Source organism: Hypomesus transpacificus, chromosome 23, assembly GCF_021917145.1.
Source record: "Hypomesus transpacificus isolate Combined female chromosome 23, fHypTra1, whole genome shotgun sequence".
NCBI lineage: Eukaryota > Metazoa > Chordata > Actinopteri > Osmeriformes > Osmeridae > Hypomesus > Hypomesus transpacificus.
In genome coordinates, this window is record NC_061082.1 from 14,777,738 (window position 1) to 14,801,688 (window position 23,951).

The 23,951-nt window shown below is 40.8% G+C and overlaps 1 protein-coding gene across 3 annotated transcripts in view; it reads right to left on the bottom strand.

Annotated features, from left to right (window-relative positions):
• usp37 (ubiquitin specific peptidase 37) overlaps positions 1–23,951 on the bottom strand; it is a 159,241-nt gene that overhangs the window by 119,768 nt on the left and 15,522 nt on the right. For 2 of the 3 annotated variants that reach the window (XM_047046776.1, XM_047046774.1), the window contains exon 2: positions 18,565–18,781. The exons of the other annotated variant lie outside the window; for it this stretch is intronic. The gene's annotated coding sequence lies outside the window, so the exon portion shown is untranslated. The remainder of the gene's footprint in view (positions 1–18,564; positions 18,782–23,951) is intronic. 3 annotated transcript variants of the gene reach the window in all.

Genomic DNA, 23,951 nt, shown 5'->3' on the forward strand with positions numbered 1-23,951 from the left:
CTAATGTTAAAGAAAGATTCTAAGGGTAGCAAGCTAGGTAACCATATCGCAAGCAACAAAATTATATAGCGTTAGTTGACTTACTTGTCCGAGGTTAGTAGCTGGACCAAGGAGTAGGCTACTGATCCAGAATTTAATTTCAGACGGTCAGCAAGGCCAACTTTGTATTGGATCAAGTTAAGGAAACAGTGGTGGCTGAAATGTTTGGCGCAGACATGCAAAACTTGAGGTTGTGTCGGCGCATTTCCAGCGAAAATATGTGCAGAGGCTCCTTGTGACGTCAAAAGGAGCAGATTTTCAAACGGAGCGTTTGAGCCTTCATTTTCTCCAAGGCGGAGAAGAGCACCCAGGGCTTAGTTTACACCTATAGAAAATTCTAGCCACTGGGGGACCAAAAGCAGGCTAGAGGAACTCATATTAATGTTAAATAACCTCCTAAATTGAAGTGTTCATGTCATGTGACCTTTAAGATTTGCGAGGATTAAGCTATTTTCAAAGATCAGTGATTTTCTAACATTAGGGTTCCTTGTTAGTATTCTTACAAGGGTTCCTCCGTTAGGAGGGAACCTATTGTTTTTGTTAGTATTCCTATTATTATTATTATATTTCTCCGCTAAATGGCCCGACAGCTCAAAAAGTCCTGGACTCGATTTTTTCCAATTTGGCCCAATGATACAACAGGTCACTCATTATCCCCAGACGGCTAGTGGCCCATGTGCGCCCATAGGTGGCGCTATAAAGCACGCCCAAAGTCTATGTAATTTCCCCAGCGCCCCGTTACTCCAAAATGCCTGAAAATTGGTATTCATGCCTATTTCTCATGGGGAACAAAAAAGCCTCAAGGACCCATAAGGTCCGCCAAGATAGATTTTGCTGTACTCTCCAAATTTGGTAAACCTTCTACTCATAAACCATAGACCCAATCGACTTGAAATGTGTTCCAGATGTGTAGAATACATGTCTTTACATAGGGTGACATGGAATAAGAAATGCAATACAAAATGGCTGAAAGAAATGTATTTATGTAAACCTAATAGGGTTCAAGACGACATCACTCTGAAGTACCATAAACAATTTCACCTTGGTATGTCAATATATGATTGAATTCAAGTGAATTGCTCCACAGCGCGCGCGCTCCAAATTCTCACAGACTCATCCTGCCCCTTGACACTAGGGTGACCACCTGTCCCGCTTTGCGTTGTGTCGCACATCATTTGCACCCCTTGTCCCGCACGTTGCATATTGAAAATGCTGTGCGATAAGATACAGCGCAAAGAGGGACAGGTGGTCAACCTACGTGACAAACGCGCGAGTTTGGCGAGACGCACACACATCTTTTCTGGAAATGGTGTGCTGACCAAGCCCCCACCCTTGGTCTTTAGCTCCTGTTTCATTTCGCTTCCAATCGCAGCTCGCCGTTACGACTTTAAATTATTTTTCGGCGGCCATTGTTGTTTTCAACTGGAATCGCCTGGTAGCCGTGTTGGAGGCAGCCACGTTCGGTAAGTTCTATTTTTACACATTTTAAGCTAGAATCAATGATTGGGTTCGTAAAAGTACAATACTCTTGAATTATAGTGAAGGTTTGAGCACTTTGAGACCTTTAAATCGTGAGTTTGAAGTGACGGAAAACCGAACTCGAAAAGTAGCTAGCTTTTCCCTCTGTGTAATTTGTGAATCATGTAGCATCTCGGTGAATTCATCAAAAAGGTAGAGGAGGGCAGCTTTTAGGAGAACAAGCGATTCCCCACAGACCTGTCGGCTCAGAATTTTGATTTGGCTCGTGAGAGTTTTTGTAATAAGTGCTAGGGAGACCGCATAGGCTTAGGCGGCAGCCATGTTTTGGTTGCGTCATGTTCATAAGTTCACCATTTTACAGTTCGGTCGACACCAAAAATGTCGAGGAGGGCAGCCTTCAGGAGATGTGGGAATTGTGCTTTTAGCCAGATGCTCCGATTATTTTTTTGGAATGTGAGACTGCGTCCCGGGGGTAGATTGTTTTGACTTAGCCTCAGAGACAGACTCGGCTCGCTCACTGGCAGTGTGTAAACAATATTGTCTTTCAATCAGTTCAACTCATAAAACGTCAGGAAGGGCTGCTTTTTGTAGACAAGAGCATGCTGAAGATGGCCAGTATATAGGATATTTCAAAACAAGCCTATTTCATTCGTCATTTGCCTGAGAAAGCGACCTACGTTAGCCAGGCTAGTTTTACTCGGTCAGCCTATTTAAAGGTCTCTGACAGTCAGAATCACTGTTTACAGGCAAAGGTCGAGCTGGTCTTTGGTCAGATGTGTATATTGACCAGTTTAGAGCTAAATACTCTTGCCAGAGCCTGGAATCGAGCCAAATGTTTTGAGTGACTTTGCATGGCCGGGTCTCCATCAGTTCCACACATTTGGATTCAAGCTTAAGTAATGCCACTGCATTTCACAGTCAAAACTGTAGTTTATGTCAAGTGTAAATGTAAAAAGCTTCATTTTTCACAACTGACATGGATCCTTTCTTCACTTTTACAGGTCTGGAGGGTCATGCAGAGGCCTGCTCAACAGAGGATGCTGAGAGAAAAACTGATCCCTGAGCCCTGCTTGCCCCTGCCTGCAGGCCCTGCTTGCCCCTGCCTGCAGGCCCTGCTTGCCCCTGCCTGCAGGCCCTGCTTGCCCCTGCCTGCAGGCCCTGCTTGCCCCTGCCTGCAGGCCCTGCTTGCCCCTGCCTGCAGGCCCTGCTTGCCCCTGCCTGCAGGCCCTGCTTGCCCCTGCCTGCAGGCCCTGCTTGCCCCTGCCTGCAGGCCCTGCTTGCCCCTGCCTGCAGGCCCTGCTTGCCCCTCCAGAGACAGACAGTCACCCCACAGACACAGTAGCTCTGCAGACTGCTTTTTTGAGGATATTGATGAAAAAGGACAAACCAGCATTTTTTGCTTTGATGAGTCTAAATTTGTTATCCTTTCCATGTCCCAGCATGCCAAGCTGCTGACTTTTAGTGTCTTAAGTAATGAAACCAGTTCAAGTTATAGACTTTTGACTTGAATCCAATGATTACTCATCTAAATAAAAACCACTCAAGAGAAGTACCGCTTCTTGGATGATTTGTGCTCCACATCAGTACATCCAGTGTTTCCCCTATGTAGATTTTACCGTGGCGGCCCGCCACGGTTAAATTTCTGCCGCCACGGTATCAGAATTAGAGCTGTACAACATTTTAGGCCGTCATTCAGCCGTGATTGTTAGAGCGCATGTCGGAGAATAGCAGACGCGCTTCACAGCGCAGTTGAGATTGCGCGTGTGCGTCCTTGAGAACTGAAAGTCGTATAACTTATAAGTTATATGTTGTCAGTTCATTTAAGCCTGTTATTGTATTAGTCTATAGTTCTTGCAAATTTAAATGAAGTGATTTTCGTCGTTTGTATTCTTCCCCTGCTGGGTTAGACCTGACCTGCCCCCACTGCTAAAAAAATTCTAGGGGAAACACTTATTGCTTTTTTTTTTTTACTGTTACTACAAATATTTGATATGGTTTCATAAATAAAGACAATCAAATTTGAGAAACAAAATAGTTTATTAATAAACCGTCATTCTTCCGCCACTACAAAGTATAGTTCCTACATAAATCGTTGCCACGCAACAGATTTAAAACAGTGGACGGCCCATATCGTCTTTAGTGCCGGCTTCATTCCTTGCCTTTGGTAACGCTTCGATTTCAGCCTCTGTCTTCTCTGCATGCCTGGTCTTTTTAAACTCTTTATCCTCCATTCTGTTAATAGTCTCCCACCACTCGTCAACGTCAGCCCACCCAGCAAATCAATTCACAACAAATGTTGCCATTCAATTTACGACTAGGTTGCTTGCTACGTGTAACTTTGTAAAGTCTTTTTGGGTGTGCTTTGCCTACGGCAAGGGCACAACCATTGTTATCTCACATATGTTATTATTATTATTGTTTATTTTCATGCCCCTAAGGCTCAGTCAATATTTGGACTACATACACAACGTTGATGTCAAAAGGTTTGTCTCGGTCACGATTGCGTTGGTTGTATTGCGTTGGTTCTATTGGGATTTATGTTCCGTTGCACGGTTTAGGTTTTGATTCAGTTTCTGTGGCAAAAGTGAAGCTAACGGTGGCTAACTTGCTAGTCACAGTTACTGATGCTACTAACGTCACGAAATATCGCGTGACTACCTCTAGCAGAACATTACTTTATCAGCTCGTTAACTTCTGGGAGATAGCTAGGCTAACTGATTTACTGCAAGGCAGCTGCAGAAAAAGCCACAAGCAAAGAGGCTAGGGTGATAACTATTTACTCTTTTTACTTTGTGATATGGAACAATTGTGAAGTTTAATGTACAATATAAGCTGTTATAAGGAAGTAGTTACATCTACTTTAGGAAACAGTAGTCTACTATTTCACTGAAGCATTAGCATCATGACATTAGCCTCTGTTGCCCGGGCAACACATACTACAGCGGTCTATGATGCATCTGTTTTCCATCGTTAAAATAAACATACCTCACAAATATATTTTCGTTGTAGGATTTATTATGACATTAGATTGCAAGTAAACGATTTGTTGGTGAAATTATCTTTACCTGTGGTTTCAAACCAGTGTAGCTCACTGCAACGCTGTACTGTAGCCTACTACTACCTAAAAAAACATCTCCACAGCTGTTTACAGTAGGTAAGAAGTCAAACTGCGGCACATGTTCGGCACTACCCTTACTTAAATCAAAAGTCTTTAAATTGGTGAAACTATCTGACTAGTGACTACTAACCTGAACTCCATTGCCACAGCCTAAACTTCAATCTGTTCATTTCAGCCTAGACCATACAACGGAAGTAAATTAAATCGAATTCAAACAACGCAATCGTTACCAAGACAGTCTAGTAGTACTGTAGTAGTAGCCTACAATTTACTTTTCAGTTAGCAGATGGTACTATTTGAATTGCGATTCCATCTGAGATAGCTACTGCTGGTAATATTGTTGTTAATATAAGCTTCAAACAGGGTTCTTTATTAATTAATGAATGCAATATGAGTAGGCTAAATGCCTGAAAATATCACGAGAAGGGAAAAACGTACAATGACGTTTAAATCATTTACATTTGTTCATTTAGCAGATCATAGAGATTAGGTCAATTTTTACAACGGTCTGTCAAATGTATTTGTTTTGATTTAACTGAGGTTGCTGATCATCATTCCCTCTTGCAGGGGAAATGAGAAGACAACTATTTCATTCTACTCTTCACTCTTAGTATTTTGAGTGGTAAATGAGCAGAAAAATATGCTTTTAAATGTATGTAATCTTTATAAATAATAAGTAGGCTATGCATTTTTATATAAAATATACAGAAATATCAGTTGTAAAATATAATTTAAATACGGACCCCTGCAACCAACACAAGCAAGTAGACCCTAAAATTCACAGAAATTGTACCCTCTAGTTTTATTTGAAATATTCGATGCGCAGTAATATGGAATGTTATGTTATGAGGACAACTTGAAAGGTTATGCTGGATTTTACAACGGCATGGAACCCGACATAAAAGACACATCAGAATCATGGATTGGAACAATCAGTTTTAGAAGTTACTATGAGCGCCAACAACATGATTCAACATGTAGGCTGTGTGGCAGGACTTCACAGTATCAAAGGATGATGACAAAATGGCTATTTGCAGAGTTTGTAAAGTGTCAGTGATGCGATACATTTTTAATTTGCAGAGTTACAGCTGCATTTCTGTGCATATGTGTCAAGAATGTGTCATTGTCAACAACACAGTTTTAAGGAAACTGTAGTTGTTCAAGTTCAAGGAGGTCCTGTTCAAGTATGAAAATTGTGACGTAAAAATATAAATAAATCTGCCACATTTGAAATCATGAGTGAATGTCTATTTCTAAAATGATACAAATCAAGTTTTTTATGTCCCGTATCTACAGCAAGTACGCCATCATAATAACAGATTAATTCTAGTCCAGGAGACACTTCAATAATTAAAAAGCAGAGGTGTATATATCGGTATTGGCATCGGCAATCTGCCAAAATGAGCTGATGAACCCATATCGAATATCGGCTAAAATTCAATATCGTGCATCCCTACTTCTTTCCTTTCGCTCCACACAGTCGACTCGCAATTCGCACTCTCTCTTTCTGTCCTTTCACGTCTCGCTTTTTTATTTCGCTGCCCATCTCCCTCTTCACTCACGCTGTTGAAGTGTGCATGTGTGACAGGGCAACTGGCCAAGGAAATATGCAGGCTCTAAATTGATCACAATACAGTCCCCGGCGCATCTCTCCACAAAATATTGCATACTTTTCGGGGCATTTTTGATATTGTTATTGCACAACGTGATATTGCAAAAACAATATTGAGTCGATATATTGTGCACCCCTACTTTATGGATATATCTTAGTTAGGGATGGGCATAAATAATCGACGATCGGGTCAGCCTCTCTGCTACAGATCAACTGTTGAGAGTTTATGAATGGCCATATTGTCTTGTATATTTTCTATAAAAACGGAACAATGGGATGACTGGGTTGTTGCTGTAAAGCAGTGGTTCCCAAACTTTGTACAGTTCAGTACCCCTTCAGACATTTAATCTCCATCTACGTACCCTCCCCCCCCGTTTTTTTAATGTTAATAACCCCGCCGCCGCCGCCGCCGCCCCACCCCCTTCCAAATATAACAGCCTGTAACAATTGAAACTGAAATTGTCAGGGATTTAAGGACTCGGACGGAAATTTTGATCAAACAGAGTTTTATTAGCAATACAGCCAGGTAAAGGGAAATGAGAAACAAACAAGGAGGTCGAACTAACTCACTCAGGGGTTTAACAGGAATAACTATTTAACTCGGGGGGGGGTCAGATGGCTGAGCGGTGAGGGAGTCGGGCTAGTAATCAGAAGGTTGCTGGATCAATTCCAGGCCGTGCCAAATGACGTTGTGTCCTTGGGTAAGACACTTCACCCTACTTGCTTCAGGGGCAATGTCCCTGTACTTACTGTAAGTCGCTCTGGATAAGAGCGTCTGCTAAATGACTAAATGTAATGTAAATGTAACACAATGACTCAAACGCTTAATGCATTTAAGGATTTGTGCTTTTAACTCAAGCTGAGCATACACAATGCTCTATCATTCCCGTGTCAATCAGGGAAAAAAAATCATTTTATTGAGTCCATTTACCCCATTCTTGAAACGGTACAAAACGGACATTAAAAATGTGTTTTTTTTGCATGAGTGCACAACTTGTATGTTATGTAAAAGAGTGTAATTGTCTATACATTTCGATCAGACTGGTTCCATGCAACAAAATATAGACCTAAGTTAATATTTTAACAACAGTTATATTTGTGGTCTATCTATGGTAAGGGTGACCTTTGCATGGAATTGCCCATATGGCATGTGTACCATACAGTAAACAAAGCAGCAGTTTTGCCACCTGACGCTGGTTGCGCCACCTGACCTTTGCAACTAATTTCAAATTTAACAGGCTTCTACCTGGACGCCTGTTTTAGCTTTTACCGTTGCTAGCAAATTAATACACATCACTTTTAAATAGAAGAAAGAGTTTTATGGTAAAAAAAAAATTCCTTGTTATACATTGGTTGTACCATCTGACATGGAAAATGTACCAACCTACTTATGAGGTGAAAGTAGCTATTTTTATCAATATCTGAGAGAGCTCTACAAACCTTTTCACTCAATAACTCGGGTCATTTGAGGTCTTCTAGATGATGCAATATCCTGTTTACTGTTTAACCTGTTTACTTCACAATAAAGGTCCCATGTTTACGGTTGTGCCACTCTGACATTTGAGAACATACAAATGACCGGACAAAAGTTCTTCAGTTATCTCAATGGCTTAAAAACCTTTGGTATTTAAAAAATGTTGTTCATTGTAAAGGTTTCAAACATAAAATAATGCCAAAGTATTTTATTTTGAATTTGTTATCATTAAAATATATTTTTTAATCGTTTTCTTAGTCCCCTTATTTGCAGTAGCGCCACCTGACAGCGCCACCTGACATTCTGGAGGTTTGAGATGCCAAAGCATAAAATTATATTTATTATTTGAATGTACTGAAATGTATTACATTTAATTAGGTTTTGAAGACTAAATTGAAAAAATTGAAATAATGCACTCGGACACCAAAATATGCATGTCATGTCATTGACCCAAGTGTGTGCGTTGAATTTGAAAAGGGGGGCGTGACCGGAGCGGAGTTCAGCCAGAAATAATCACCACAGTAGCTGTTTTGAAAAATGCCTTGCCTCCTCTGCCATGTCACTGATACACAGTGAAACAGTGTTGTTTGATGAAGGCATTGTCAGTATAGATTTTTATTGCCTTTTCCCCCCAGCATTGCCCCAACCATATCCGCGGCAGACAGCAGTTTGAAATTGTTATACCCGTATTTTCCGCACTATAGGGCGCACTGTCAATGAATGGTCTATTCTCAATCTTTTTTCATATAAAGCACACCGGACTATAAGGCGCATTAAGTGAAACAAAACAGTCAGATAAGTCAGTTAGTCAAACTTTTTAAAACTTGTTCACAATAACTGTCAACATTGTTCAAGCGGTGAGGGAGTCGGGCTAGTAATCAGAAGGTTGCCGGATCGATTCCCCGCCGTGCCACATGATGTTGTGTCCTTGGGCAAGGCACTTCACCCTACTTGCCTCGAGGGAATGTCTCTGTACTTACTGTAAGTCGCTCTGGATAAGAGCGTGTGCCAAATGACTAAATGTAAATGTTAATGAGCGTATTCACAATAACTCCCAACCTTGTTCAGCTGTAACACGTAAAAAAATTCTGATAGCCTACCGCTAAATCGAATGTTAATGTTGAATTATCTCGCAGCTGCTCTATTCCCGTGTTTACTGCGTGACTAATAGCCTTGAGTTTGAAGTCCGCGTCGTAAGCGTGTCTCTTGACAGGTGCCATTTTGGGGTCCTATAATATTACACACACACACTGTATTATGTTGAAGCACAGTATGTATTACACCGTGATTACGCGCCGTGTACCACACAAAATCACTTTGAGGTCTGTAGTGGAAATTTTGGTCATATGCATAGATATATGTGTATGAAATCTACAATATTCTATGTTCATTGGTAAGAAACAGGAAGGGAAGATAATTAAGTTGAGTTCAAAGGAATGTGAGGTGCTGATGGCTCTGTGGGCAGCTTGCCCTGGGGGATGGTTGAAGCATCTTATATGGCCTTCTGTTCTCTGGTTACTGTAAGGGGTCAATGAGACAGTTGCTCTGAACTTTGGCTAGAAGGACTGTGTCCTGTTTCATTGTTTGTGTTAATTAAAAGTATTGTTTGAAGATGGTCACAAAAAGGACAGTTGACCATTTGACTGGTCAACCCCTGTGGCTTTATTATCTACTGCCCTGGAGAGAGATGCCACATCAAAGACCAAAGTTTGCTACATTGATTGATTGACCTTATAGAATGCCATTTGATCTTAAGTTTATATAAGGCAGTGCCACTGCTACGCTGACGACACGCAGCTGTACCTGTCGTTCCCCCCGACTGATCCGGGGATCTCAGCTAGGATTGAGGCCTGCCTCGCAGACATCTCTGCCTGGATGACCGAGCACCCCCTCCAGCTGAACCTCGCCAAAACAGAACTTCTCATCATCCCGGCTAAACCCTCCATCTCCCATGATCTGTCAATCACCCTGGGATCTGCGACGGTGACCCCTTCATCCTCTGCCAGGAACCTTGGGGTTACCATGGATGACGAGCTCTCCCTCACGGCCCACATTGCCGCAGTCTCCCGGTCTTGTAGATTCACCCTCTACAACATCCGGAAGATAAGGAGATACCTGTCTGAGCACTCCAGCCAGCTGCTAGTCCAAGCAATGGTCCTCTCCAAGTTGGACTACTGCAACTCGCTGCTCGCTGGTCTCCCAGCATGAGCAACCCGCCCTCTTCAGAGGATTCAGAAAGCAGCGGCCCGCCTGGTCTACAATCTACCCAGACGCTCCCATGTTACCCCGCTCCTCATCTCTCTCCACTGGCTACCCATCAACGCCTGTATCAGATTCAAGACCCTGGTACTGACCTTCCGAGCAGTGAACGGGACTGCACCCGACTACATCAAGTCTCTCCTGCAACCTTACACCCCCACCCGTCACCTGCGGTGTTCCTCAGACAACCGCCTGGTGGTCCCACCGCTCAAGACTGCCAGGTCCCAACACAAGCTCTTCTCCTGCCTGGCCCCCAATGGTGGAGCCAGCTCCCCACCTCCATCAGGGACACCGACTGTCTCCCCACCTTCAAGAAAAGGCTCAAGACACACTTGTTCCGGGAGTACAACGGCACTGAGGAATGCTTGGCTAGACCTGTTGCTAGTTTCCTCCAGGATCACAATGACTCTTATTGAGTGACTTGTTGCTCTTGTAGGTTAGTTATAACGAAGTTAAGTCTTGTACGCGCTGTGAATATTTTACTATTGATTGTTCTTCCACAGGTACAGTCCTGCACTTTTTTGTGGTTCATGTTGTTTTAATTTGTAAACTTGTATAACTGCATGCTCTTATGGGTCTTCCCTTTTGCCACTTGTTTAGTTTTTTCACAATGTATGCTCATGTTTTGGCTGCTTGCAATGTTTGGGACTACCTGGTTGTTATGATCAGTGACCTATGCTCTTTTGTTAAGCTCTCTCTCTTGCTAGGGGGGTTCGGGGGCATGCCCCCCCAGGGAAAAAAAGTCTGTCTCAACACCAGAAAGCAGTATTTTGGTGCATTCCTAAATGTATTTACTAATTTGTAAATTGAAGTGCTGAAAACGACCTAATGTAGTGTCTTCTCCTGTCATTCGACTGTTGCTAAATTAATAGACCAATTTTTTGTTTGTAAACATTCGGGATGTGCGCACAATGTGGCTGCAGAAAACTGGGAAAAGATAGCATTTGAACAAGAAAGTCGAGGAGGACAGCCTTTAAGAGAGCAAGCGATACCCCATTGATCTGTCGCATCAACAAAAAAAAATTGGGTCACCAAAGTCTTGACATTTTTATGGGAATGTTCCCCGTTACAGACCGCATATTCGAGCAGCAGCCATGTCTTCACGTCATGTCACAGTTCATAATTTTACAGTTTTACAGTCAATTCTACATCTAAAAAGTCAAGCAGGGCAGCTTTCAAGAGATTCAGAGAATTCTGCTTTTAGCTAACTGGACCGATTATTTTAGTGATTTGTATTTTTGTGATTTGTTTAAACTGGCAATCTGAGTGAGACTGCGTCCCCGTTACACAGTTTTTGACGTTAGGCTCAGTCAGACTAGTTGCTTACTGGCAGTGTATACAATGTTGTACTTCACTCCATTCTACAACAGAAAACATCAGGGAGGACTGCCTATCGTAGATACGAGCCTGCTGAAGCAGAGCCATAGAACATTTCAGATTTCAGCATCTCAGATTTCTTTAACCAAGCCTGTTTCATTCATCATTTGCCTGAGAAAGCGACCTCCGTTAGCCAGGCTAGTTTTGCCCGATCACTTGGTCAGGCTATTTAAAGGTATCGGGGTCAAGTGACTTTTGTGAATTGACAAGTGAAACGTAAATATACTTGTCCAAAGGACAAGTGCCTCAAAAAGTTAATGTCAAGCCCTGTAATCCAGTGAACAGAGATATATCCTGATTGACACTCCAAGTGTATTATACCCGGGAGAAGTTCGTCTTTTGCAACCGACATGCGCAGTTAAGCCGTGTGACGTAGGGTGAAAATTGGTTAGGCCGATCAAGTCCAAGCTCCTTCACTTTGAGCTTTTCTTGAAAATTTATTTTTTCAAAGGGCGTATTTTTAAGCGACTTGACTGAATTGCAGATTTCCATCATGACGTTAGCTAGCTAGCTAGCTTTATAACATTAGAACTATAGCTACAAGTTCAGTTCTGAGAGAACGCCATGACAACATAAATAAACAACTTCATAAATGTGTTGAGTGATGTGATTGGATGTGACAAACATAACGGGCCCTATCATAATGTATTTGACAAGCCCAGTGTTTCCCACACAGACTAATTTGTGGCGGTGCGCCACAGAATCAACACCGGCCGCCACATATTGCGTTTCGTGAAACATTGTTTTTTATCGCTATTTAGGTTAAAACACGCAGCGTATTCGTTCAGCTGCATTTCATTTCCCCTGCCCTCCCTCTGTCTCTGTCACTCATGCGTCTTTCTCACATATGCACAGTCACAACGTCAGCACACGTTAGCAACAATGCATACATACGCCGTTCTAGTAAGACCGACAGCTATATCAGCGAGCTTTCAGCATTAGTGCCGTAGCTAAAAGTCGAGGAAAGTTGAGGCTACTTTTCGCTAGGTACCTTACTCAAAGGTTCCCCTTCGTTCTTTTGGTGAGAAGTCTCAGGAGCTAGCTACTTACCCGGCGTCCTGGAGCCCACCAGTTAAATAGTTGTTTAGCACTAGCATGGCTACATGCATAATGCAGAAATGATATATTAGTTGTTGTTAATTTTGTGAAGGTGTGAATCATTTAGGATTAATATTTAATGTAACAAATTATTAAATTAACTGTGTAACGAATTATTGACGAAGGAATTATTACGACTCCCCCCCCCCCCCCCCTCCGTCTGAAAACCCCCACCCCCCTCCCCGCCACAACTAGATTTCTAATCTGTGGGAAACACTGCAAGGCCTCTAGTAAATCAGCAGTTTGGGGCGCAGGTGTTCTGCGCCCCGGCGAGGTCCTATCTCTTGCATTGAGAGGAGCGAACTACACATGTACAACTTATAACAAACAGTCAATGGGGCAAGTAACTTGCGCCCAGCCGGAAATACGTAGCCCATCAGCTAACTTTAGACAACGTAGATTTTTTTCTTCCACATTTTATTGCAGATTCAATATTCTATTAGCTATATAATATTGACTTTACTCATTAGACATGTTTTTCTTTCTTTTTAAGTCTTATTCAATTAGGTTTCAGGTCGGAATGTGATGCAGCAGTGGTTGGGCGGTGCCCTAGCGCCCTCTATGAGCAGGCCGCTACTGGTAACATGTTGTAGTGTCTTCCACCGATATACCAAGTTTGGTGTTGATATCTCAGAGATTTGCTGAAATTGTATCCAAATTCCAGTTAGGTTGCTTTGTTGCAGATTTTGATTAGCTGTACCGGACAAAAGGTTTTGAAAATCAAATATAAAAGTAATGCCCAAGTGAGGGTTGCTCTGACGATGATGTATGCCAATTCTGGGGAAGATTGGAAATAAATTGTAGGAGGAGTAGGCTTTCAAAGGTTTTTGATAAAACCGGAAATGGCGGAAAATCTATATAAATCGGAAATTGACGTCATAGGCAGGGGCGGTGCGTCCCATTGGGCAAGTCGGGCAGTTGCCCGGGGCCTCGGCCACCAGGGGGGCCTCGTCAAATAGTACAACTTTTTTTTATATAATCAAAATAAATCACTTGTCATTGCAAACGAATGACAATTCAAATCAAGCATGAAAACACAATTCTTTAATTCTATTCTTTATTGCAAAATGTTATCTTAAGTCCAGCATGGAACATATGATTCAGGTCATGATGTTTCTGTCAGGAGAATTTGTCGTGTGGTGGAGTGTGTATGATTGAGCAGATCTATGATTGAACGAGGGCTTATTACTTGAAAGAGGAATTATTACTGTGTTGTCTTACATTATCAGGGCTTGGAAATATAGTGACTTGCTAAAGTAGGCAAATGGCTAGTAGAACATAACATTTCATATTCATTTCAGTTCATCAAACAGCTGAAAGACCCAGTGAAATGTTAGGCTAGAGCCTAGCTAGCAAAATAACGCTGGCATCGCTAGCTAACAACATTACTAATTCAACTTTGGTAGTGTAACCGAGGTCTTTGTAAGTTTGTTTTAGATAAGATTGTGTGGACAATAAGACACTGACGCTGTCTCTTTTCATAATTTGTATTTTACCACTGCTTTTCTTGACATCACCATTCGAACAGCCCTCACTGATTTTACGTAATGCTTTCAGCAGTTTACGGCAACTCCCGAGGGACAAAACACCAATGTCCGTTGTCACATAGAAAGGTCTGCTACAGTAGGCTTTTCTCAAGATTTGCAAGCTAGCTAAACTTATACTATATCTAAAATAATTTTGTAGACATAACAATGGATTCTTCCACTAAATGAGTGACTTGGCTTTATTTCTGGACATACTATCCACAACCGAAGTGTGTTACACAATGCTGTAAGATCGCCTATACTTGTTCATTGTACATTGTTATAGTTTAAATAATTTGAGTGTTCACCTTGATTGCAAATGTTGTCTAGTTAGATCGGTATCCAAGCTGTCCACGTAAGTGCGTCTGGGCAGGCGCAACGGTAACGTTCTTGGCTTAATAGTGAGGCTTATACTCGCTTCACATACACAAAGGGCTCATTCTGGGGGTTTGCGGCTTGTGGGGGGCCTCGAAATTGTCCTTTGCCCAAAAACTGTTCTTAATGAGTGTGCCAAATTTCAAAAAGTTATCGAAGGGTTCTAGGGGCTGCCATTGACTTCCATGGTACAAAAATTATTATAATAATAAAACTAACAATAACAATAGGTTTCCTCCTTACGGAGGAATCCTAGTAAAAAAGAAATAACAATAGGTTTCCTCCTTATGGAGGAATCCTAAATATAGCTGCAAGCAGCAAAGGAGGGGCCAAGCAGTCCAGAGCAGGACATGGCCTCCATAGCACTTGTTCAACAATTAAGTCACAACAACCTGTTGCACTCATGTAACACACCAAGTTTGGTTGAAATATCTGTTAGCGTTCAAGACAACTGAGAGTTCAGTTATTTTTCTGGTATAACACTGCAGGTCTCCTCTTCTCCTCATGGGAACGATGGAGCCCAAGTTTGGTGACAATCGCACAAATGATTGCTGAGATATACTCTTGCGTCTCGTTTGGCGGCTTCACCAATGCTTTTGATCGGCTTTACCGATCTTGCACCTACCGAAAACCTCAAACAGACACCAGAGTATCTTAACAATGTGTGGTATACTTCCAAAGCCTTTACTTTTTCAATTAAGTTTAAAATAAAATCACTTATCTTTGAAAATAGCGAAATCTTCGCAAATCTTAACTTATTTCAAAATTGTGTAAAAAAATCTGACATATACACAAGATCATTATAATAAAGTCTGGCCTACTTCCACAACCTTTCAATTTTCAAAAATGTTTTAAACAAAACTCAAATAAATTGCTCATCCCTGAAAATAGCATTAAATCCACGCTAATATTAATAACTTTTTTTAAATTGTGTGCCTGTTTGTGCACATGCTGAAGATTTTTTGCACTGTCAGTTCTGTTTTTGAATAAAGGGTTGGAAATTAATGCTTTTTGTTTTTTTATCCGATTCATCAATTACTAAAATAATCGTTAGTTGCAGCACTAAATACTACCAATTACAATAGGTGCCTCGCAGCTACACTGCTTGGCCCCTAATAAAACTAACAATAAAATTCCTTACGGAGGAATCCTAATAATAGTAAATATAGCTGCAAGCAGTAATGCGGGTTCCTCCGCAAAATATTATAAACATGTACACTTTAGAAGATCGAGAGTTGGACAACAAAAGAGCAAAACTACTTCATGTTTGGCCAACAACAGGCTGAATGGGGATTTGAACTCATGAGCATAAGGTTACAAGTCAGTCTCTCTATCCTCTCTGCTACACACCAACTGTTGAGATTGTATGAATAGAAAGGGCTGAGTATTAGCTTTGGTCAGCTTTGGGACAAAGGTTAAGAAACGGTTGACATTTCCAAGAATGAAATTGAAATTGTGCATGGTATTTCAGAATGATGTCATCCTATTGAACTAAACAGTTAATCAAAATGATGACAGGCCAAAAGATAATGGCTGGATTCCAACCTACTACCTTATACTTTACAGGTCACCATCCCAGCCCATTGAGCTATTCTCAGTGTTGAATATTGTCATGTTCAGTAACTGTATTAAAAAGTAGGCTGTTTTTCCTGTGGTAAGCGTTGTAAGATTCAGCCAAAGTTGAAACTGCTTGTACATTTCCTATGAAAATGGGACAATGGGATGACTGGGTTGCTGCTGTAAAGAATAACTTACTTATAGTTTTTTTAAAAGGTTGTTTGGTGCAACAGACAAGGAATCCACCTGAACAATCAATTTACTTCATTAGAGATAACCATGAGCGTTATCTTTACCATGTGTAGACTACAAGTAGCTAGCTACTGTGGTGAACCTGACTTGTTTTGCAGTGGTTTGCACAGTCTCGCTAAACAGATGATTGGAGTGTTGTGATGGGCTCAAATAAACACGCATTGCTATGTTTTACAACCGGAGGATTTATCTGAAGACTAAAAACCGTTTTGTCAAAATAAAAAATAAAAAACTATGCCTCTGGTTTTGAACCTACAACCCTTTGCTTACCAGCACAACATCTCAGCCAATTGAGCCATTCCCCGGCATGGAATACACAAAGTTCAATAAAGATAATCAAAACAGCTATTTCTCCGATGGCGAGCATTGTCAGATTTGGTCCAAGTTCAAGTTCAAACAGCTGTAATTCAGTCATATTTTGACATATCAAGGTAAAACTTTGCATGGTACTTCAGAGGCATGTCACCTTAAACTCTATTAGGTTTGAACCATCCTTCAAAAATACATTTGATTTAGTGACACAAACATATTGAGGCAATGTGGACATTTACATAAATACACCCCTTTCAGCCATTTTGTACTTGATTCAATTGCCTTAAGTAACATTTCTCAATACGTCAATGATACATATCTGTACCAAATCTCAAGTCAATTAGACCTATGGTTCAAGAGAATAGGAATTTTTAAGGTTTTCCAAAATTATCACTGTACAGGAAAATCCATCATGGCGGACCTTACGGGTCTATGAGGCTTTTTTGTTCGCCATGAAAAATGAGACATGCATACCAAGTTTCAGAAGAATTAAAGCCATGGGGTGGAAATGCAATCACTTTGAAAATTTGACTTTTGGGCGTGGCCTGTGGCGCCCCCTATGGTCCGATGTGGCCCATATTTGGTGTGGGGGTACCCACTTGGATGTAGTATCAATGTGCCAAATTAGAAAATTTATGACAAGGGACTTTTTGAGATATTGGGGCGCAAGGAGAAGAAAAATTATAAGAATACCAACAATAACAATAGGTTCCCTCCTACCGGAGGAACCTAATAAGAATACCAACAATAACAATAGGTTCCCTCCTACCGGAGGAACCTAATAATAATAATAGGAATGTCACAAGAACCGATACTCTCGACACCTTCCGGTTCTAAAATGACAAACAATTTTTTTAGGCACTGTTGGCACCATTGGCAACAATGCCAGTGTTAGCTGCATCGGTGCTGCCCCTCTTCCGGAACTGATGTGAGTTCTGATTCATATTAACAACATCCAAAGTTCCGTTTTTTCTGTCATACTGAAATACACATTACATGTTTGGGATGGTGGGCACATTTGTTACAATGGCTTATGTTATGTACGTAGCTTATGCTTTAGTTTTAATGTTAGCCTATACCTCGGTTAGAAGGAGAGAGTGAGAAAGAGAGCCTCTTGCAAGTATCATGTCAAAACTAGCAAAATTAATTGAATATCCTAGTTTAATATAGTTACAAATGAATATGCAATTGTTTTGTCAAAACACGATTCCCCCCAAAACTTTTTTTACGACGCTAATACAACACGATGTAAAAGACGACTTGTGGCGATTTGCCGCGATTAGCCTAATTAATTGTGATTAATCTAGATAAATTCATTTCTAAATATGAGATCGATTTATGACATTGACCCAAGACTATGTTGACATGTTCGTTTTCCTCTCTAAAAACCTTGAACTAGCCCAAAAAGGTGTGCAATGCTGTGAAAAAAAAAAAACATGTTCATCTTGTTAGCTGAATGGCTGCACTGCTATATCCACTTTTGTTTTGCACTGTTGTTGTTTTTGCACAGTAGGCCTAACTTTTGAAAATATGTCTGGAATGTGTCTGGGGACTAGGGATGGGCATAATTAAATTGACGATCGATTAATTTATCATTAAGAATGTCGTCAATGACAATTTCGGAAAGCAGGAGCTGTTAAAAGAATTGAGCACAGCTGAAAGAGTTGCTCTAACCACTTTAACAGCTGAGAGCTACATCACCATCACCTGCCACTACATCAGTGATGCCTAGCAAATTCACTAGGTGGTCCTGCTCACAGAAAGCCTGCCAGGCCGGCATACAGCTGACCACCTCGCTGAGAAAATTATTGGAGCTGTAGAGCAGAGGGGACTTGAAGACCGAGTTATTGCATGCGTTCATGACAACACGGCCAATATTGTTGCTGCCAACAATCCCATTGGAGTGAACTGGATTTCCGTTGCCTGCTTTGCACACATACTCCAGTTGGCCATAAATGACGGATTTGCACTGTATCTATATCGGGTAATAACAGCGGCTAGTAAACTTGTTAGCCACTTCAATCACAGCACTGCAGCAACCAATGCATTACAAAATAAACAGGAACAAATGGGCCTCGCAACTCACCGGCTTATCCAGTCGTGTAAAACACGGTGGAACTCCATGTGCGAGATGTTTGATCGGCTGGTGGAGCAGTGGTGGGCTGTTGCCGCTGTGCTGTCGGACCGAACCGTGACCAAGCTTAAAGATGCCAGGATCCTGGAGTTGAAGGATGAGTACCGGCAGATGATGGAGGACACACAGCCTGTGCTGTCAGCACCCAAATGTGCCACCACGGTTATGTCTGCAGAGAAAGACGTCTCCATCTCAAACACTTATCCCGTCACCTTCGGCCTCATCAATATCCACCTCATACGCAGTGAGGAAGACGGGCACAGACTCATCGAATTCAAAGCTAAAGTGCGGTCCTCCCTCATTAAGCTAATGCATGTAAGCTGCACTTTTTATCTTAGTTTAAATGAGATCCATAATAAATAGCCAATTAGATGTGCATTTGCAGGTACCCCGAGACGGAAAAACAGATGAGATGCTAATCTTATTGGTGTCACTTGACCCCAATAGCTTTGAATAGCCTGACCAAGTGATCGGGCAAAACTAGCCTGGCTAACGGAGGTCACTTTCTCAGGCAAATGATGAATGAAACAGGCTTGGTTAAAGACATCCGAGATGCTGGCTATCTTCAGCACAGGGCCATAGAAATGTTCTATGGCTCTGCTTCAGCAGGCTCGTATCTACGATAGGCAGTCCTCCCTGACGTTTTCTGTTGTAGAATGGAGTGAAGTACAACATTGTATACACTGCCAGTAAGCAACTAGTCTGACTGAGCCTAACGTCAAAAACTGTGTAACGGGGACGCAGTCTCACTCAGATTGCCAGTTTAAACAAATCACTAAAATAATCGGACCAGTTAGCTAAAAGCAGAATTCCAATATAAAAATATTAATGATTAATAGAAGATCGATCGTTAATTCTCCCGATGATCGATTAGGACAATTTAATCGAATGCAGGGCTAGTGGGTTTGAAACTTTTTTCCTGGCCCCCCCTCCAAAAGTTATAATTTATCATTGTTACAACAAAACCAAAGACTTAGAAGTTAAGTTATTCTGTTACCAATAACCATTTATCAAACACATCCTGGATGTAAAAAGAACAAAAATTATAAAAAATAAAAAGGTAAGTCAGCAAAACAATTGACTTTTAATCTCTTCCCTGCTGACAGCCATCTCTGCACAACTCTGTCATGCTAAAACTGAAACATCTAGTCCCTCAATGCCAATATGAAATAATGAGTAGTCAGGTGGCTGAGCGGTTAAGGAATCGGTCTAGTAATCAGAAGGTCGCTGGTTTGATTCCCGGCCATCCAAATGATGTTGTGTCCTTGGGCAAGGCACTTCACCCTTCTTGCCTCGGGGGGAATGTCCCTGTACTTACTGTAAGTCGCTCTGGATAAGAGCGTCTGCTAAATGACTAAATGTAAATGTAATATAGAGAAGCTTCCATAGCATTTCATCAGTATGAAACGAAGTACCCAAGTCGACACCATTCGCTGCAACAACGAATCGATTAAATTGATTAAAATCGATTAAAAGCGTTGGCAACAAATTTAATTATCGATTCGATGTTTTGCGTGATCATTACACCACTCAATAAGTCGCGGAGATGTTTGAGTATGAAAAAAAAATGTTTAGTTGAGCGCGGAGCAAAGCAGAGGTAGAGGAAGTGTTTTTACTGAGTGTGCATCGTGACTGTCTCCTGACTAAGTAAGTGACTTTAACTTGTAGTTTTTGTTGTGTTTCTGCTAAATCTTTTGTCTGAGTAGAGCTGAGAGACAGCAGCTATCCAGGCTGTTAAGTAGCTAGCTAGAGGTCGAGTTTCAAGGTATTTCCCAGGGTACTCAGCGCCACGTGAGACCCTGGCTTTGTTTACATAATTAGGGCCATTGTCAGCTGCCCCTTGCATGTTTAAGGCGGCTGACACTACAGAGGCAGACTCGCCTGGCAGCCTCGGTGCACGAAGACTTGGTCGAACAAAGACAGGGAGTCTCCCTGTGGGAGTCCACCGAGGAAGGCCGACAGGGCCGGATCACCTTTTCTGCTAAGTATCACCCTATTCATATTTATATTATACCTCAAACTTATTCATAGCTAGCATGTATTTCCTTAGCATTCCTGTTCATTACACTACCCGTAGACGTAGATATGCCACAAAGTATATACGGTCTACTTCTAGGGGTGTCACGATACCAAAAATTCAGTAGTCGGTGCCAATACCATTAAAATAACACGATTCTTGATGCCAATTTCGGTACCATGGTAAAAAAAGAGAGGATTGTCTAAGATTCCATGTAGGCTACTTGAACCATGAACTTCTTTAAAATATTTGAAAAATAACAAAATATCCTACAAAGACATACAAAACATGTGCAATAGAGCATAGCACAACATAATAATGTGAAATTAAGCCATTCAGCTAACAAGATGAACATGACATGAGTTTACCTTCTAAGCTATGGGCTAACGTTTAAACTACAGCTAACCTAAACTATGTACATAAGCCATTGTAACACACGTGCCCACCATCTCAAACATCATGTAACGTGTATTTTAGTATGACAGATTAAACAAACAGAAAAAGAGCATTCTTTGGATGTATTCAGAATTTCGCCGCGACTTCAACGAACATTGATTTATTTTGTATGATGCCAGATGTTAGCATCGGTGCTGCGCCTCTTCTGGAACTGAATCAGAACTTGCCTTGAATTCTTTAAACAAATCCAGATGACGATCTTTCAGGTGCTTAGCTAAATTGGAAGTATTCCCCCTTGGTCTGAAGACGAAGACTTTTTGCATAATGGCTTCTGCGGATTAATTATAACGCCACGGTCATCTGCCTCAAACGCAAACTACTTTTTTTGCCTTTCTTGTCAAAAAGTCGAAGCGGGGCGATCGCTAAAGCAGCAGTTGTTATCTTGTTTTTCTTAATGTAAACGTCGACTGGAACACTCCTGAAGCCGCAGCACCGATGCTAACATCTGGCATCGGCGCTCACGGTACTTACGGTGCTTCAAAAAAATGGGCATCGTCGGTGTTTTGTTATTTTAGCATCGGAAGGTACCGTAAGTATTGGTTCTCGTGACATCCCTATCTAATTCTAACCTTCACTACCTATTAGGGCTGCACGATTATGGCCAAAATGATCATCACGATTATTTTGATCAATATTGAGATCACGATTAATTATCACAATTATTTGTTGATTTTAACCTACTCTCATCTTCCGAATAAAAGTACCCCCCGGAATAAAAGTACCCCCCGGAAAATTGCCAAATCAGCACGCTAACTGTGTCCATATGCGATCAAAATGTGTTCCTATCAGTGTAAGTGCGCATCTTTTACTGTCACTTGCAATCAGGAGTAGAAATGGACAGCAAATATACCATTGCTAGGAAAAAACTTTAACCCTTGTAGTTTGGAAATACATAATCATTATTAGACATTTTCAAAAAAGAGGCTTTTAAAAATATATGGTAGTACTTTTCCTCAAAAACTTAGTCAACATTTTTTTCAGTCTTTATATTAACGATTTACCATCAGTTTGCCAAGACTGTGAGGTTCTGATGTACGCAGACGACACTGATCTTTGGGTGGGGTAAGAATAATGTAGAGGTCGCTGCTAGGCTTACAAAGGTCATGGTTATTGTGTCTGACTGGTTAAACAAATGTTGTCTTCAGCTCAACAATTCCAAAACCGTTCCTATGTTTTTTTCTAAAACCAGCAAGTCTCACACTGAACCCGATGTGTTTATTTCTGATCAAAGAATCAAGATTGTGAAGGATTACAAATATCTTGGTATCTTGATTGATAATCAACTTACTTTTAAAAAACATGTTAAAAAAATATGCAAAAATTTTAAATTCACCTTAGCCAACTTTAGGCATCTTAGAAATCACATGTCCACCAAGGCTGCTAAAATGTACATGTTCTTGTTGTTTTTATCTCATATTAACTACTGCTTACCCACCTGGTCTACTGGCAACTCCACTACCCGTAAACCAGTAATATCTCTTTACAAACAGGCTCTCAAAACTGTTCAGTCCTCCATAAATACAGACTTAAGTTGGGACAACATGATCACATTCAAGAACTGCTGTTTAATGTTCAAAATCCGGTTTAACCTGGCCCCCCCACCACTATGCAGCCTAGTCAAGTTTAGAACACCAGCAACCCGTGCTACTCGAGGGGCAGCAAGAGGAGACTGTGTTATTCCTTTAAAAAAAAAGTGTATTTGGACAGTCGGTTTTCTCAATTAGGTCAGCCCGGGAATCTCCCTCAAAACATTAGAGAATCAATCTCATCCAACTATTTTAAAAGTAATGTGAAAACATGGTTGATAAATAACCAAAAATGTGATCACTAGTGGGTAAGCAGTAGAACTTGTATTTTTTTAATGTTTGTATTTATTGTCAATGTTATGTTTGATATATGTTAATGCCTCTTTTTTAGGTTTTATAGCCTTTTTCCCTCTGGCAGAAGGACTGCCAATGGAAATTAGCCTTTTGGCTATAATTGGGTGCATTTACATTTTAATGTTTATTAATGTACACAGTCCCTCTTGATCAAATACACAAGAATAATAACAAAGAACAACATGACTGCAACATAACATGAAAACCACTGGACATACTTGGTTATTACAAATTTAAAAAAGAGTCTGTTTAGTTACAAACATACATGTACTAGTACTATAACTTTTCCTTAAACAGCTTACAGTCAACATAACAACCACTACCAAATAGCATTGCTAGGAAAATACTTCAATGCCTGTAGCTTGGAAATACCTAGTTACAAATCTGTCAAATAACAAACATGCCATGACTACTGGTATACGGTACCTCAACAAACTAATAGTAGACACGACTGCCGCGCAGCACAATTGCAGGTGCTGTGATATTTCTAATGATATCATCTCGCAGCACCTCATATTCCGTGTCTTGTGCGGCATACAATCCTGAACTTGCACCAGTACTAGTTACACCTTCAAAGTATCTACTGTACTTGAGTTTGCAAAATATAAAATAGTAAATGCCCTGGGATTTCTATTTGACGATGAGATCAGAAAGGGATTTATTCGCCATGAAAATTTGCACAGACAATGAATTTGCTTTGGCAGGAAGGTGCATACAATAAACATATAGGAATCTTAAATTTGGATATATGGTCTAACTATACTAAGGATACATAAACTAGCAATACTAAGTGGAATACAATTTAAAATAAAATATACAATAAAGTAGAATATAAGTTGCCATAAAATAAAATATAAGTTGCCAATTTACAGTATAAAATACAATATAAAATACAAATATTACACGAATTGTGAGTAGTACAAATGCAATTGTTTTAAGACATGAAGTCATTAAAGTCAGTGTGAACTCTTGGCCTTGTTGAGGAG